The 12,641-nt window shown below is 35.6% G+C and overlaps 1 long non-coding RNA gene across 1 annotated transcript in view; it reads left to right on the forward strand.

Moving 5' to 3' along the window:
* LOC142138617 (uncharacterized) overlaps positions 1–11,765 on the forward strand; it is a 42,394-nt gene extending 30,629 nt beyond the window's left edge. Inside the window, exon 3 of the long non-coding RNA XR_012688063.1 lies at positions 11,424–11,765. This is a non-coding gene — a long non-coding RNA (uncharacterized LOC142138617). The remainder of the gene's footprint in view (positions 1–11,423) is intronic.
* The last annotated feature ends 876 nt before the right edge of the window (positions 11,766–12,641 follow it).

Consider the following 12,641-nt stretch of genomic DNA (forward strand, 5'->3'; position numbering starts at 1 on the left):
AATTGCTACTTCCATCATATTTATTAACACTGTTTAGTAAAGCCTCTTGATACATAAGCCCAGAAGGACTTTAGTTCAGCTGTGATTTGCCTACAGAATGTGTCATGGTGGATACAGCATCTGTTTGATCTAATTCACAAAAGAAAATGATTGAACCCAGAGGGTTGGTAGATTAATATACAGTTATATAGCTTCTAAACAGTAATTGCTAAGGATATGATGCTAAGGTATAGCTGTGCAGAACTTGATTAAATGTCCTTAGCTTACAAGGATTGACCAATGTGTCAAAAGGGCTAAAAATAACAACTGGGCAATATATGCATTGTTATAAGCAGTGCTTTTTTTGTAAGAATAAATGTGCCGGAACTCACATCATGTAGTCAATCGCTGTACACAAACCCACACACGTCAGTTCTGTAATGAAACATAACGGTCGCCGACCGCAGTAACCACTCAGTGCGCGACCACACGACCAATCACAAGATGACGCGTCTGAGCAGCGTCACAAGCCGAGCAGTGCCATCACAACCAGCGTGGACGAGGCACGTATCGGACTCGACACACAAGCAACCCGCATGCACCATTTTAATGATTTTGCTGCCGACCTGCTACGCTCAACAGGGCATAGCGCAATTCAAGTCCATGTGGACCAAACATCAAATGTTCAAAAGTCACTTTTAAAACTTGGAAAATCCATTGAAAAAAGGTACTGGAACTCAGTTCTGTGAGTTCTATAACAGAAAATGCACTGGTTATAAGGCATGTAGCAGCGTTATAAATTGGTTTTGTTAAATTTGGAACTGTTATTAAATTTTTTAAAAAATATATGGTGCCCTCAAAAAACAAAATAATAAACAAAAACTATGTCTTAAAGACTGTTAAAAAATACATTTGATTTTTTTTACTTTAGAATAATGCATATACGATCCTATTTATTATTATATCCTAAATATAAGTTTATATTGCCGCTTATCGTAGTGAAAAAGTAATTATGAGCCTGTATGATCCAGCTTTTCAAGTATTAAAAAAACCCACACACACAAACAAAATTCTGCAAATAATATAATGCGTACGTTATATACAATGTCATTTTTGTTCTACATTTAAAAGCATTGATTGATTTATTTTAATAATTAATATTTTAAAATAAAACAATACTGCATAAAAATGTTTTATTTTAAGACTAAAGCCATTTTAATGATTTTGAGATATTAACAGAAATCATGGTAGAACTTGCACTGGCTAAAAATGCTTACTCATAAAAAGACATGGGGAATACATGACAGGCAAAACCTAAGGCTGGTCTTAATTCTCTTTGGTGTATAGAACAATGCTATATAGAGCCCATATTGGCAGCAAAACTACCTTTTTACTCTTTTATAAATAGAGCCCATAATTCATTTTTGATGCCACTACCTTTTTTTTTAATAAATTACTTACATTTTCAATAATGAATTCAATTTGATAGGCAAGTAAATGCTAGAAGCTCCTCGGGGAGAAAATGCATCCAACGGCAGATTTGTCAAATTGCAGATTTTCAGCGATTTTGACAGCAAACTCAGTGAGTTTTGAAATTTTAAATATGGCCATCAAATCAGTTTGACGATTCCACATTTAATTAATTTATCTCAGATGTTGTTAAGGTCTGTAGAGTGATGTTACAGAGTTGTGATAAAGAAATTAATGTAATGTTACTATATTGTGGGCACAAATGAGCTTTGCTCACTGACTGCTATGTAATTTATGAAGCTCATCTTCATCTAAATCACTTTCAAAAAGAAGGAAGTTCAAAAACACAAGTGCTGCAATAGACATCTTTTCTAAGAATCTGTTTATTTCTACATTTTCATCCAGCTACACCCATGGCCGGATTAAGGGGGGGGGGCACAGGGGGCACGTGCCCCGGACCCCCCTCTCTCTGAAGGCCCCCCGCCGCTGGCTGGAAGGAGAGAAGCTGCTGCGCATGTGCAGCAACTAGAAGTCGGCGTAAATATGTAAAAATGTACAGCAGATCTGGCCTGCTGCCAAGGATTTGTCCGTCTGGAGGGGGAGGGTTTGTATTGCTGAGTGGTGAGTGCCTGCGTGAGGGAGATTTACAGCTGACAGCCGCACAAACAGGAGAAAGATGACAGCTGATTTGAACTTTGTTGTAGTAGAACACTTGCGAGGTAGCGATGGTTGGGTGTTGGACATTTGCCAAGTTGTCTTTTTAAGTGTGTGTGACAGAGAGATATATTAATGGTGTAGTTTTGCTGAGAGAGAGAGATGTGGTGTAGTTTTGCTGAGAGAGAGATATGGTGCAGTTTTGCTGAGAGAGAGAGAGAGAGATATGGTGTAGTTTTGCTGAGAGAGAGAGACTATTAATTTAATGGTGTAGTTTTGCTGGTGGGTGCTATGAATTTATTTTACAGGTGTTGGTGTAATATTTAATTTAATAGTGGGGCCAATTCAGGCGAGTTGATGGGATCTTTAAATGCTGTGCTGGTTTCGGGACTATTAATTTATTATTCAATTTAGGTCTAATTTTGGGGAGAAGGAGGGCTAATTTATTAAACGTCAATATGAAATATTAATTGTCAGAAATGGTTGTGTGAAATGGGTTTATTTGTTACATGTAAATGCTATTAATTTATTGCTGGGCTGTTTTGTGGGGAGGGAAATAGTTTTTTTTTTATGAAATGTGCTGTTGATTTAATGCCAGGGCTATTTTAAATTTACACGAATATTCCAGGATCTACACAAGCAGCAACTGAGTTTAAGACACCAGCAGCCACAGGTGATGAGAGCAGACAGTCTGTCAAATGTCCTGAACCTGTTGGAGCAGTCCCGAATTTGGGAAACTGTCCCGCTTAGACAGGATTTGGTCCGACTACAAGGACAGTTGGAAGGTATGTCCCGCTTCACACTGTACTACTGGTTAAGGCAGAGCTGCCTGCACCTAACAGTAGTGCACACAGTATTGTATGTGTATATGTATAAAATTATAGCCATAGTACACCTTAGGGGCCCCCCTGTCTAAGTGCCCCGGGCCCCCCAGAGCCTTAATCCAGCTCTGGCTACACCTCCAACCCTCTGTTCTCTCTATTTCATCCATAGGGGGGTATTAAATTAGCCTCGAATGGGCAGTACCGCTCCTATTTAACGATTTGTAGTGCTTGCATAGAGTCCGCTCAATTCGATTTCTCCTTTTTAATGCGTTAAATACGGAAATAAATATGTAACGCAAATACTCAGCAAGCCCATAGAACAATTGCAGGCAGGCTTTTCAATTGTCATTATTCACATTACCTCTTATACACTGAAAACGCAATTTAGCATTTTTTTTGATCGTACCATTGAAGGTGGTGGAAAAGCGTTTAGGTATCCTGAAATTGCAAAGCTTATTTTAATGGGGGGGAAGGGGATTTAGATAAAATATATATAGATAACTTGTCAAAAATGTATTTATGTGTATTAAAATAAACTTTAATCCCTTTAATTTATATGCATGTCAAATAACAGTCAAATCCATCACCTGGGTAAAAAATCAAATGGTATATTCCAGTAAGTTTAAAATCACACATTAGTTACATTTCTCAGTCAACTGCCATGAGAGAAGAGAACTGTCGTCTGAGAGCTGCAGACTGTGGTAAATGTTGAGAACTTGGGGATTTGTATTTCTTATATTACTATTTTTAACAATCTATTGAATAGTTTGATTAATATCTTGATCTAGTTAATTAATATTTGTGTAACTTTTTTCTGTACATTTTTTTTTTAAATTAGAAAATTTAGTAATGGAGCCATTTTCTATCACAGTTTGGCAGTATATGCATGCAGCATGTATGGAAGAATATGCACATGCTGTTTTGATAGTTGAGGGAGATGAAGAAAATGTTTGTGAAATTGAGGATAATGTAGCAGTGCACATGGAAGCAAGTGAGGGAGAGAATGCTGTGACTCCATTACTTGAGGTCAAGCGTCAGTTCTCCCGTCCCTGTCAGTTACTTGATGGGGTCCCTGAGGATGAGGTGATAAGATTATATCGTCTATCCTCAGATGCAATTTTTTTATATGACCTCCTTAAAGAGGACCTGGAAGCAACAGTCCTCACAAACCATGCTGTGCCAGGATTGGCAAAGCTTCTCAGGGCATTGCAGTTTCTTGCGCCCGGGACTTTCCAACCGGCGTTGTCAGTAATTGCGGGTTTCTCCCAACCCACATTTTCAAGGTGCTTGTTCCAACGTCCTGAAAGCCATTATAAAACATACTTGGAAATCAAGTTTCCATAGCCTGAAATTAAATGGTGGGTGGTAAAATCTGAATTTTAAACTGTAGCACGTATGCTGAATGTCCTGGGTGCAATAGATTGCACCCATGTGGCGCTCGCACCTCTGCACAGAATGGAAGAGAGCTTTAGAAACCGAAAGCACTTCCATTCTATGAATGTGCAGATGGTGTGTGATGCCAGAAAAAGAATTCGGAATGTCTGTGTTGGGTTCCCTGGATCGTCTCACGATTCATTTATCTTGCAGAATTCAGCACTGTTCTCGATGTTTGAGGAGGAACAGTTTTCTCATGAATGGCTGCTAGGTAAGTTATAACAACTATTTTATTAATTGTTAATAAAATGAGAAGAACTGTAAGAAAAATAATATTCCTTTAATTATTTTATTAGGTGATGCAGGATATGGAGCCGGCCCTGGTTGCTGACTCCAGTGTTCAATCCAATGTCTGACGCTGAAAGAAGGTACCAAGCGGCACATATAGCCACCAGAGGTGTAATTGAGAGTACCTTTGGGCTACTTAAGAGCTGGTTTCGCTGTTTAGACAGGTACGGCTGTGCACTTCTATAGTCATCATCCAAAGTTTGCCTTATAGTTACTGCTTGTAGCATTCTGCACAATATCTATCTAGCAAATAATTTGGAGGTAGAGATTGATCCTGATGTTTTACAGGATCAAGACCTTTCATCAGAGTCAGCAGAGGGCCCAGAAACTGGAACTCGTGAGCGCCAGCGTTTAATATCCAATTTTTCAATTATCCAAGTGGCCAATTTTTTTAATAAAAAAAAATATTTTTTTTTTTCATTGTAAGAATAACTAATTGTAAATTAATTTTTAAGGAATGCAATTTGGACTTTGGGACATAAACACAAAAGTGTTGTACAATGTTCTGTTAAAGGTTTTGTTTATATATATTGTGGCAAGAGCCCGCTACTGCAGAAGCATGCGCGTACAACTTCTTCCTTTTTATGGTTCTTTATTGTCAGGATGGTAATAATTGTATGACACCGTATACTTGCACAGCAATTATGGAGACCCTAAACGCTTACTATACATAGTCCAGCTCTCTGTCAAGATCAGCCAGCTATCCCAGCGTTGATCTCCCTGAACAATAAAACAAGCAGGGTTTTATACCTGACACTCCTCCCACAGGCCTAGCTTGATGGACAGGTGACACACCAACCTTCTCTTTAAAAAGGACACGCTCATCCCTGGCTCTGTTTAGACTTTCAGATACATCCTGTCTGTTTGCTGAGAGGAATCAGCTTTTTAAATCTTGTAAGTAAACCAACTTTTACTACACATATGTTTTTACCTGGTTTAATCTCCACCTAGGTACATAATTGTGCCAATGTTTTACTCTACTTCCCTGCTTTCTCTGCATATTGCCAGCTAAATGCCTCCTTTTGTTACAATATATATATATATATATATATATATATATATATATATATATATATATATTTATATCTGTATTTGTATTTTAGCTTTTGGTTTTACTAACATTTTTTTGTAACGTATTAAAGGATGAGCTGTGGAGTAAGTGAGTGAGGACCAGACACATTACCAGCACACTCTTGGCCAGGTGGGTGTGATCTTTTGAAAAGTGCACTATCTATCCTCTGTGTAGTGCAACCTTTTGGTAGGTATACTTACTGACACATGCTCACATTTAATCACATTTTGTCTTTCTCTTTTTTCTTCTCCCTTCTCAAACATATTCCTGTCACAATCTATTGATTGGGGATTACAGGAGTACCCAGCGGCTAGAGTTTGAAGAGCGACTGGAGTATTGACCAACTCTTGATGCATTTTAATGCATTTTGTATAATGTAAAAATACCCAAAAAATGTTATGTAAATTGATGTTCAAAATCTGAGAAATGTATGATTTTGCTTATTTTTTTCATATAGTCTTCAAAATGTATTAGTCATTTTTTTTTACGAAATTATTATTTTTATGTCTAATTATTTAAAATCATTGCATAATTACAGTACGGTGGCATGGCTTTGTTAAGTGTTGAGGGTAGGCCAATCTGAACAGACCAAGTTATTTAAAGACATACATCTGCCACTTGTCCTACCTTTATCATTTAACCCTTTTGAGGGAAGGTTTAACACTTTTCTAAGTCTTTTTACTGTACAGTGGCATGGCTTTGTTAAGTGTTGAGGGTAGACCAATCTGGACAGACCAAGCTATTTAAAGACATACAGCTGCCACTTGACTTAGCTTTAACATTTAACCCCTTTGAGTACGGTTGTATGTTAATTATATACAATAGAATAATGAAAGACATGTTTTAAAGGAAATATAATAGAGTTTTATTAGTTTACAATTTTTTGGGTTGTAAATATTTGTTCCCTATCGCCACTTGATTATTGCAAATGCATATTAATTGGTTTATCTGTGGTCTTTTCTTGTCTTTGGTGTTGGTGTGGTGTTATTCATATATCTTGTTCAGTAATCTGTGAATCCAAAAATGAGTTTTTTTTAATTACAATATTAATGCATTTTTTAAAGAAATTACATCTTCATATCAAAATTATAATTAATGACGATTCATCCTCATTCAAAGTTTTCTTCAGTATTCTGTATTGTATTTTAAAACTTAATGATAATATTTATCTAACTATTATTAAGTCTAATTTAACATCAATAGCATCAACAACACTGTAGTACTTGTCAAAGTTACTTTTGGACGAAACCAATATATTAATAAGAAATTTGTATAAATGGATTTCTTTTGTCTTTTTTTATGTAATGTATTGTTTTTTGATCTATTGTTTGTGTGAGCTGAGGACAGAGATGTGAGCAGCACTGGAAAGAGTTAATTTGAAGAACAAATGTTTCTAATCACAGTGGAGAACAGAGACTTTTGCTTGAACTTCTCCAAAATCTCCATTGTAAACAGGAGAGCCTAAAGGACCAAGACACACCTATATGCCAACTCAGCCAATTGTAATATGACATTTGTGAATTGTAATACAACCAACCTTTGTTACTGATAAAAGAACTGTCTGGTCTGTGGACATGAAGAATTTCAGAGATTGAAATTTGAACTGATAATATTATGACAGCGAAAGCTTTTATTTTGTAAATAAACAATCCTTAGTGAAGTATGAGAAATAGATTATCCACAGGTTTAGATAGAAAAAGAAGTTCTATGTTTGTAGAACTGCGGGGATAGAAAATGTGTTTTGAGTGATTTGTGTAAGGCTGTATGAATATGACTAATCATTGTGAAAAGCAGTTTCCAAGTGCAGGGTCCTTTGATAAAATATTTTGGATAATGTGCAAACAGAAATTGAAAAATCAGAAAGCAAAGTTATTAGTATACTGAATTATTGTTTGACAATGTGAACGGGCTAAGAACTGAAAAAAAAAGTGTTTTAAAGTCACCTAAATCTGATAGTTATGTCTGAAAAGACATATATTAACAATAAAATAGTTATAGTTATAGTTGTAACACCCCCCTAGTGGTGTTCTAGTTAAACCCTGCACTTAAGTGAATACAGGAGGGGTCACCTAGAGGGTAAGCTAGAAGTTTATAAAAAGTTACATAAACTGGTTACCATGGTGATAACCCAGCCCAGCCTGTGAGACTGAGTGAAAGGAAGGAGGGGCTGTCATTAAGGGGGGGATAGAGAAGGAGACACAGGGAGAGAGAGAGAGGAGACACAGGAGAGGAGAGATGTAGCTGGGGACCTGAAGTGGAAGCTCCCAGGGTCCCTCAGCATTGCCTGGCTGTCTGAGCATGGTGACTGAGCCAGGGCAAGGAATGTGTGCCCTGGATGAGGAGGAGAACTCCATGCCACTATAGATAACCCAAGAGAGAGGGGGACACTTCGCATGGAAGAGGCCCTGGAGTGAGGGCTGCTACAAGAGGCAAGGTAGCTGTAGTGTCAGATCCTGAGGCTGAGAGTACACAGAGTGACGTGTCAGAGCACAGGAGACATCATCCCCGCAGAGGAGGGATGAGCTGCAGTTGAGAGGTACACAGAGTGTGTCAGAGCTGCATGGAGGAGAAGCTGCCTGCCTATAAGCATCCATGTGAGTGCCCCTGCAGTGGAGGGTGATCTGCAGTGAGTATGGAGTGCAAGAGACATGTAAATTATGTTATTTAACATCTGGATAACATTAAGAACTGTGCTGGAGAGAGTAAGGAGATGTATATATTTTTCTTTATTGCTGAAACCATTATGATTATCGTGCTGGAGGAAGAGGAGTGTAAATAAAGAGTTGAGTTTGTTATAGAGATGGTCTGGCGCCCAATTACCTGTGTCCCACTAACTACAGAGAAACACCTGCATGTGCAGGGACCATCTGATCATTTACACCCATGCCCATCAGCTAGCCAGGGCTTGAGAAAGAGGTGCACTGTGTACCCTTTGCACACCACACTACACACAGTGACAGGGGGTTACATAGTAATAGTTATCCCAATACAAATAATTTAATAGGGAGTGGCTGCAATACCAGAAGTAACCAGTAGATTATGCAGGGGCTGCTTTAGTATATCAAAAATAGTTAAATGTAATGTTAATTAAAAAAAATAAAAACCAATTTGTTAGGTTGTCAGAAATTTTTTAGGGTTATTGGTAATTTACATGCCTGAATAATAAATAATGTGCATGAATGACATGTTTAATCATACTAAAACTACTAATATTTAATATCATTGTGTTGCTAACTATATATTTTCTTCTGTGAATTGATTAATAGAAACTTTTTATGATTAAACTAAAGAATAGTAAATCTTTTAGGGTTATTATGCATAAGATGTTGTTAAAATGTCACATTAGATGGGTATATGAATGTATGTATATATAGGGGGGTATTCAATTGACCGCAAGTTTTTTTTTTCCCGCAGCGTTAAAAAAATAAAAATCACACATGGGTTTTTAACTGCTATAGCGACCGTTTTTAGTTAATGCAGCATTAAAACTCATTTAATTCAATGGAAAAAGAGGGAAGGCTGTCCCCACGCGTTAATCATTAGTGTTTGCGAGTTTTTAGGGAAGTGAAAGGGAGTGTTTAACGTGGTCATGTTTAATACAAAAAAAAGGATTGGCATACATTTTCATACATTAGTTTGCATTACACAACCATTCTATTTCATAATATCCACATTACAGTACTTTCTTTACCATATTTTTTTATTTCACTATTTTTTACTATAGAATCCTCTATACCATGTCAAAACACATTAGTACATGCTTATTTGTACCAAAAACATACATAAATATATTTAATTAGTGATTTGTATTCTTTATTTTTTAATGTTTTTTTTCCATTATTTTTTCACAAGAAAATCAACTTTATCATGTTATGCATTACTGATAAGCATAGTTTATCTTTTTTTTTCATTATTACATAATTTCAAATAGTTTTCTTATGTTTTTTATTTTTAGCATACCCCAAAGATGTGCGAGAAAAAAGAGGCGTTAAAAACACTTGAATAACTTTAAACGCAGCGGGCTCTCAAGCACCCTATACTTTCAATAGACCTTCTACTGGAGCGCGAGAGGACAGTTTCATGAAAAAAAATTGAGCATTAACAATGGAATTGAGTCGCAGGCAGGGACGTCTTTCCGACTGCGCATGATAGGCAGGTGCCCGGGGGCTCTGCCAGGTCTGCTGTAAAAATAAAATCCTGTAAAAAAAAAGAAACTTACCTTTTGCGGTCACCTGATCATTCAGATCAGGTGGTCAGGTGACTATCCGGCTCTCTCCGTGGCCCCCTCTTTCGTGCTGTGCTTGCAGTGAATGTCGGGTGTGATGTCACGCCCGACATTCATTGCGAGCACAGCACGGAGGAGTGCAGAACAGAGAGACTCAGCGAGGGAAAAAGAAGAGAAGGGGATCGGACTTAAGGTAAGTTATATATATATATATATATATATTATATGTGTATGTAAAAAAAAAGTGATTTTATATATATATATATATATATATATATATATATAGTAGATATGGAGAATGGGTTTCCACGCTCCATTAAATGGATGTAAAGAGAAGGCTGCCCGGGGGGACAAAGTAATCAAGGCACAGTCCCACCCCTTGTGGATAGTAAATATTAAAAATAGGTGTCCCCTTGGCGCACAGTTAGAAGTGACTATAATATGTGTAAAAAAAAAAAAGTGACATATATATATATATATATATATATATATATATATATATGTGTGTAAAAAAAAAAGTGGTGTTAAAAAATATCTTGCGGTCAATTGAATTCCCCCCATAATGTGGACATAGCAGAGCATAGATAAATGGTTGTTAAAGTTTGGAGATGAAGTGTTAGCAGAAACTTTGAGAAGCAGGCTTCAAATTGTAACCCTAGAGTGTAGGAGTAAGACTTTTGTGGACATTAGAGTTGATCATTAATCGTGATATATTAATATCCGTAAGAAAAAGGAAGATTTGAAGCATACATTATTGACAGTTTAATTAAAATCCTTTAGACAAACAGAGAATTAAAAGCCCAATAATTTTAAAATATTCAATATGATTGTGAACTACACCTAAAAATGGCGGATAACTATTTCACATGTCGACAATTTTTTTTCCTATCATTGTTTTTTTGTTAGGACAGAGAATCACAGACCCATCCCACACAACTTTCACTTATAGTGGAAGGTCCTTTGTGTCCAGCAGAAAGAGAAGGGGGGCAATGGGCTTTGAAGGAAAAAAAACACATCTGCAGGTTTCTGACCAGCAGTAATTTTTTTTTTTTTAAACTTTAGATGTTGAACTATTAATTTTATTGTCTGATTCTCCTGAGACTTTTATATCACACTGTGATTTTGTATTGATCCTATATATTGATAACTTACTTTTGTTTTTTACAGTCCTTGTAGACAGTAATTTTAGTTCATTTATATTTAATGCATGGTATTTCAAAAGATTGATCATTTACATTTATTTATTTTTTACAAAAAAATTGGTGTTAAATGTTGAATGTAGACTGTATATTGTTGTATAATTCACCTGTAACTGATTCAAAAATGTGCAGAAATGACTCCACTTCTGTCCTTGTGGTACGTGGAAGGTCTTCTAATCCAGTTTCTGAAAATATAATCTATGTTTAAATTTTCCAGCACTTTGATTTTAAAAATGGTATTTTTTTGGTTTTAAACCAGCCTCTTCTTCTTTTTTCAGGGACTTTAGAAATTACGGAAAATGAAGATTCCAGAAATCGCTTTCTTTGAATGTCTTTTTCTGCATGGATTGTTGAAGCTAATGGATTATAAAGATATATTATTTATATTTTTAAAAAAAATATATAACATTAGGTTTATCATACATATCTGTAGTTGGCACACGTGAATCCTTTTTTTTGAGATGGTGTCCTGTCTTTGTGTGTTGTAACTACAAAAGAAAACACAAAATAAAATAGAAATTACATATTGTTGGAAGGTTTCATATACATATTTAATAATTGCTTTTTATATTTTATTTTGCAAGTCCAATTTTAACCAGTTAATATAATATCCTTTAAAAACCGTGAGCACCAAAAATAATGTTTGTTTACTACATCGTAAAATAAAATGTGGTCATTATCTTGTATATTATCACCCAAAAGTTGAACAGATACTAAATTTAGGAAAATTTAGGAAAATAAACAAATCAAAATGATTGTATTTCTTTTTTTTTTTTTACAATATATTAAGAGATTCTTTTGATTATGTTGCTACAAGCACAATAAAAACAATGTCACATATTCAGCAGATATTTAGAAATTATATACTCTATAAACCTTTAATACAGATTTTAAAATAGCTTGTTCAATTGTAGATTCAGGGTTAATAATATTTTTATGTTTTAAACTATTAACCCTAAATAATCTATTTTAACACAATGATAAACGTACTTTAATATTGTAGTATGAGGACTTCCTTAAAGGAAACTAAGCTTTGTTCAAATAAGTAACATGAGTACATAACTTTACTTTTACAATAATATTTAACCAAATTTTCACATTTAGAAATTTATGTTGTGAATGACTTTATACACCAACCTCCTTCTTTGTATGCCTTCTTTGACAGTATCCTTGGAGGGCATGATCCTGATTCTTCCCCTGTTTTTGAAGAAAAACTTATAGATTAAGTTAGTATAGTATACGCAAAAAACATAACATTTCTATATATAACAAAAGCACCCTTGTCTAACTTATATAACCAACCACATTTATGTCAAATGTATGCAAACAAAACAATATATATCATCATCATCATTTATTTATTTATATAGCGCCAACATATTCCGTAGCGCTTTACAATTGGGGACAAACATAATAAACTAATAAACAAACTGGGTAATACAGACAAACAGGTGAGAAGGCCCTGCTCGCAAGCTTACAATCTATGGGATGCACAC

Source organism: Mixophyes fleayi, chromosome 2 (genome assembly GCF_038048845.1).
Source record: "Mixophyes fleayi isolate aMixFle1 chromosome 2, aMixFle1.hap1, whole genome shotgun sequence".
Classification (NCBI taxonomy): domain Eukaryota; kingdom Metazoa; phylum Chordata; class Amphibia; order Anura; family Limnodynastidae; genus Mixophyes; species Mixophyes fleayi.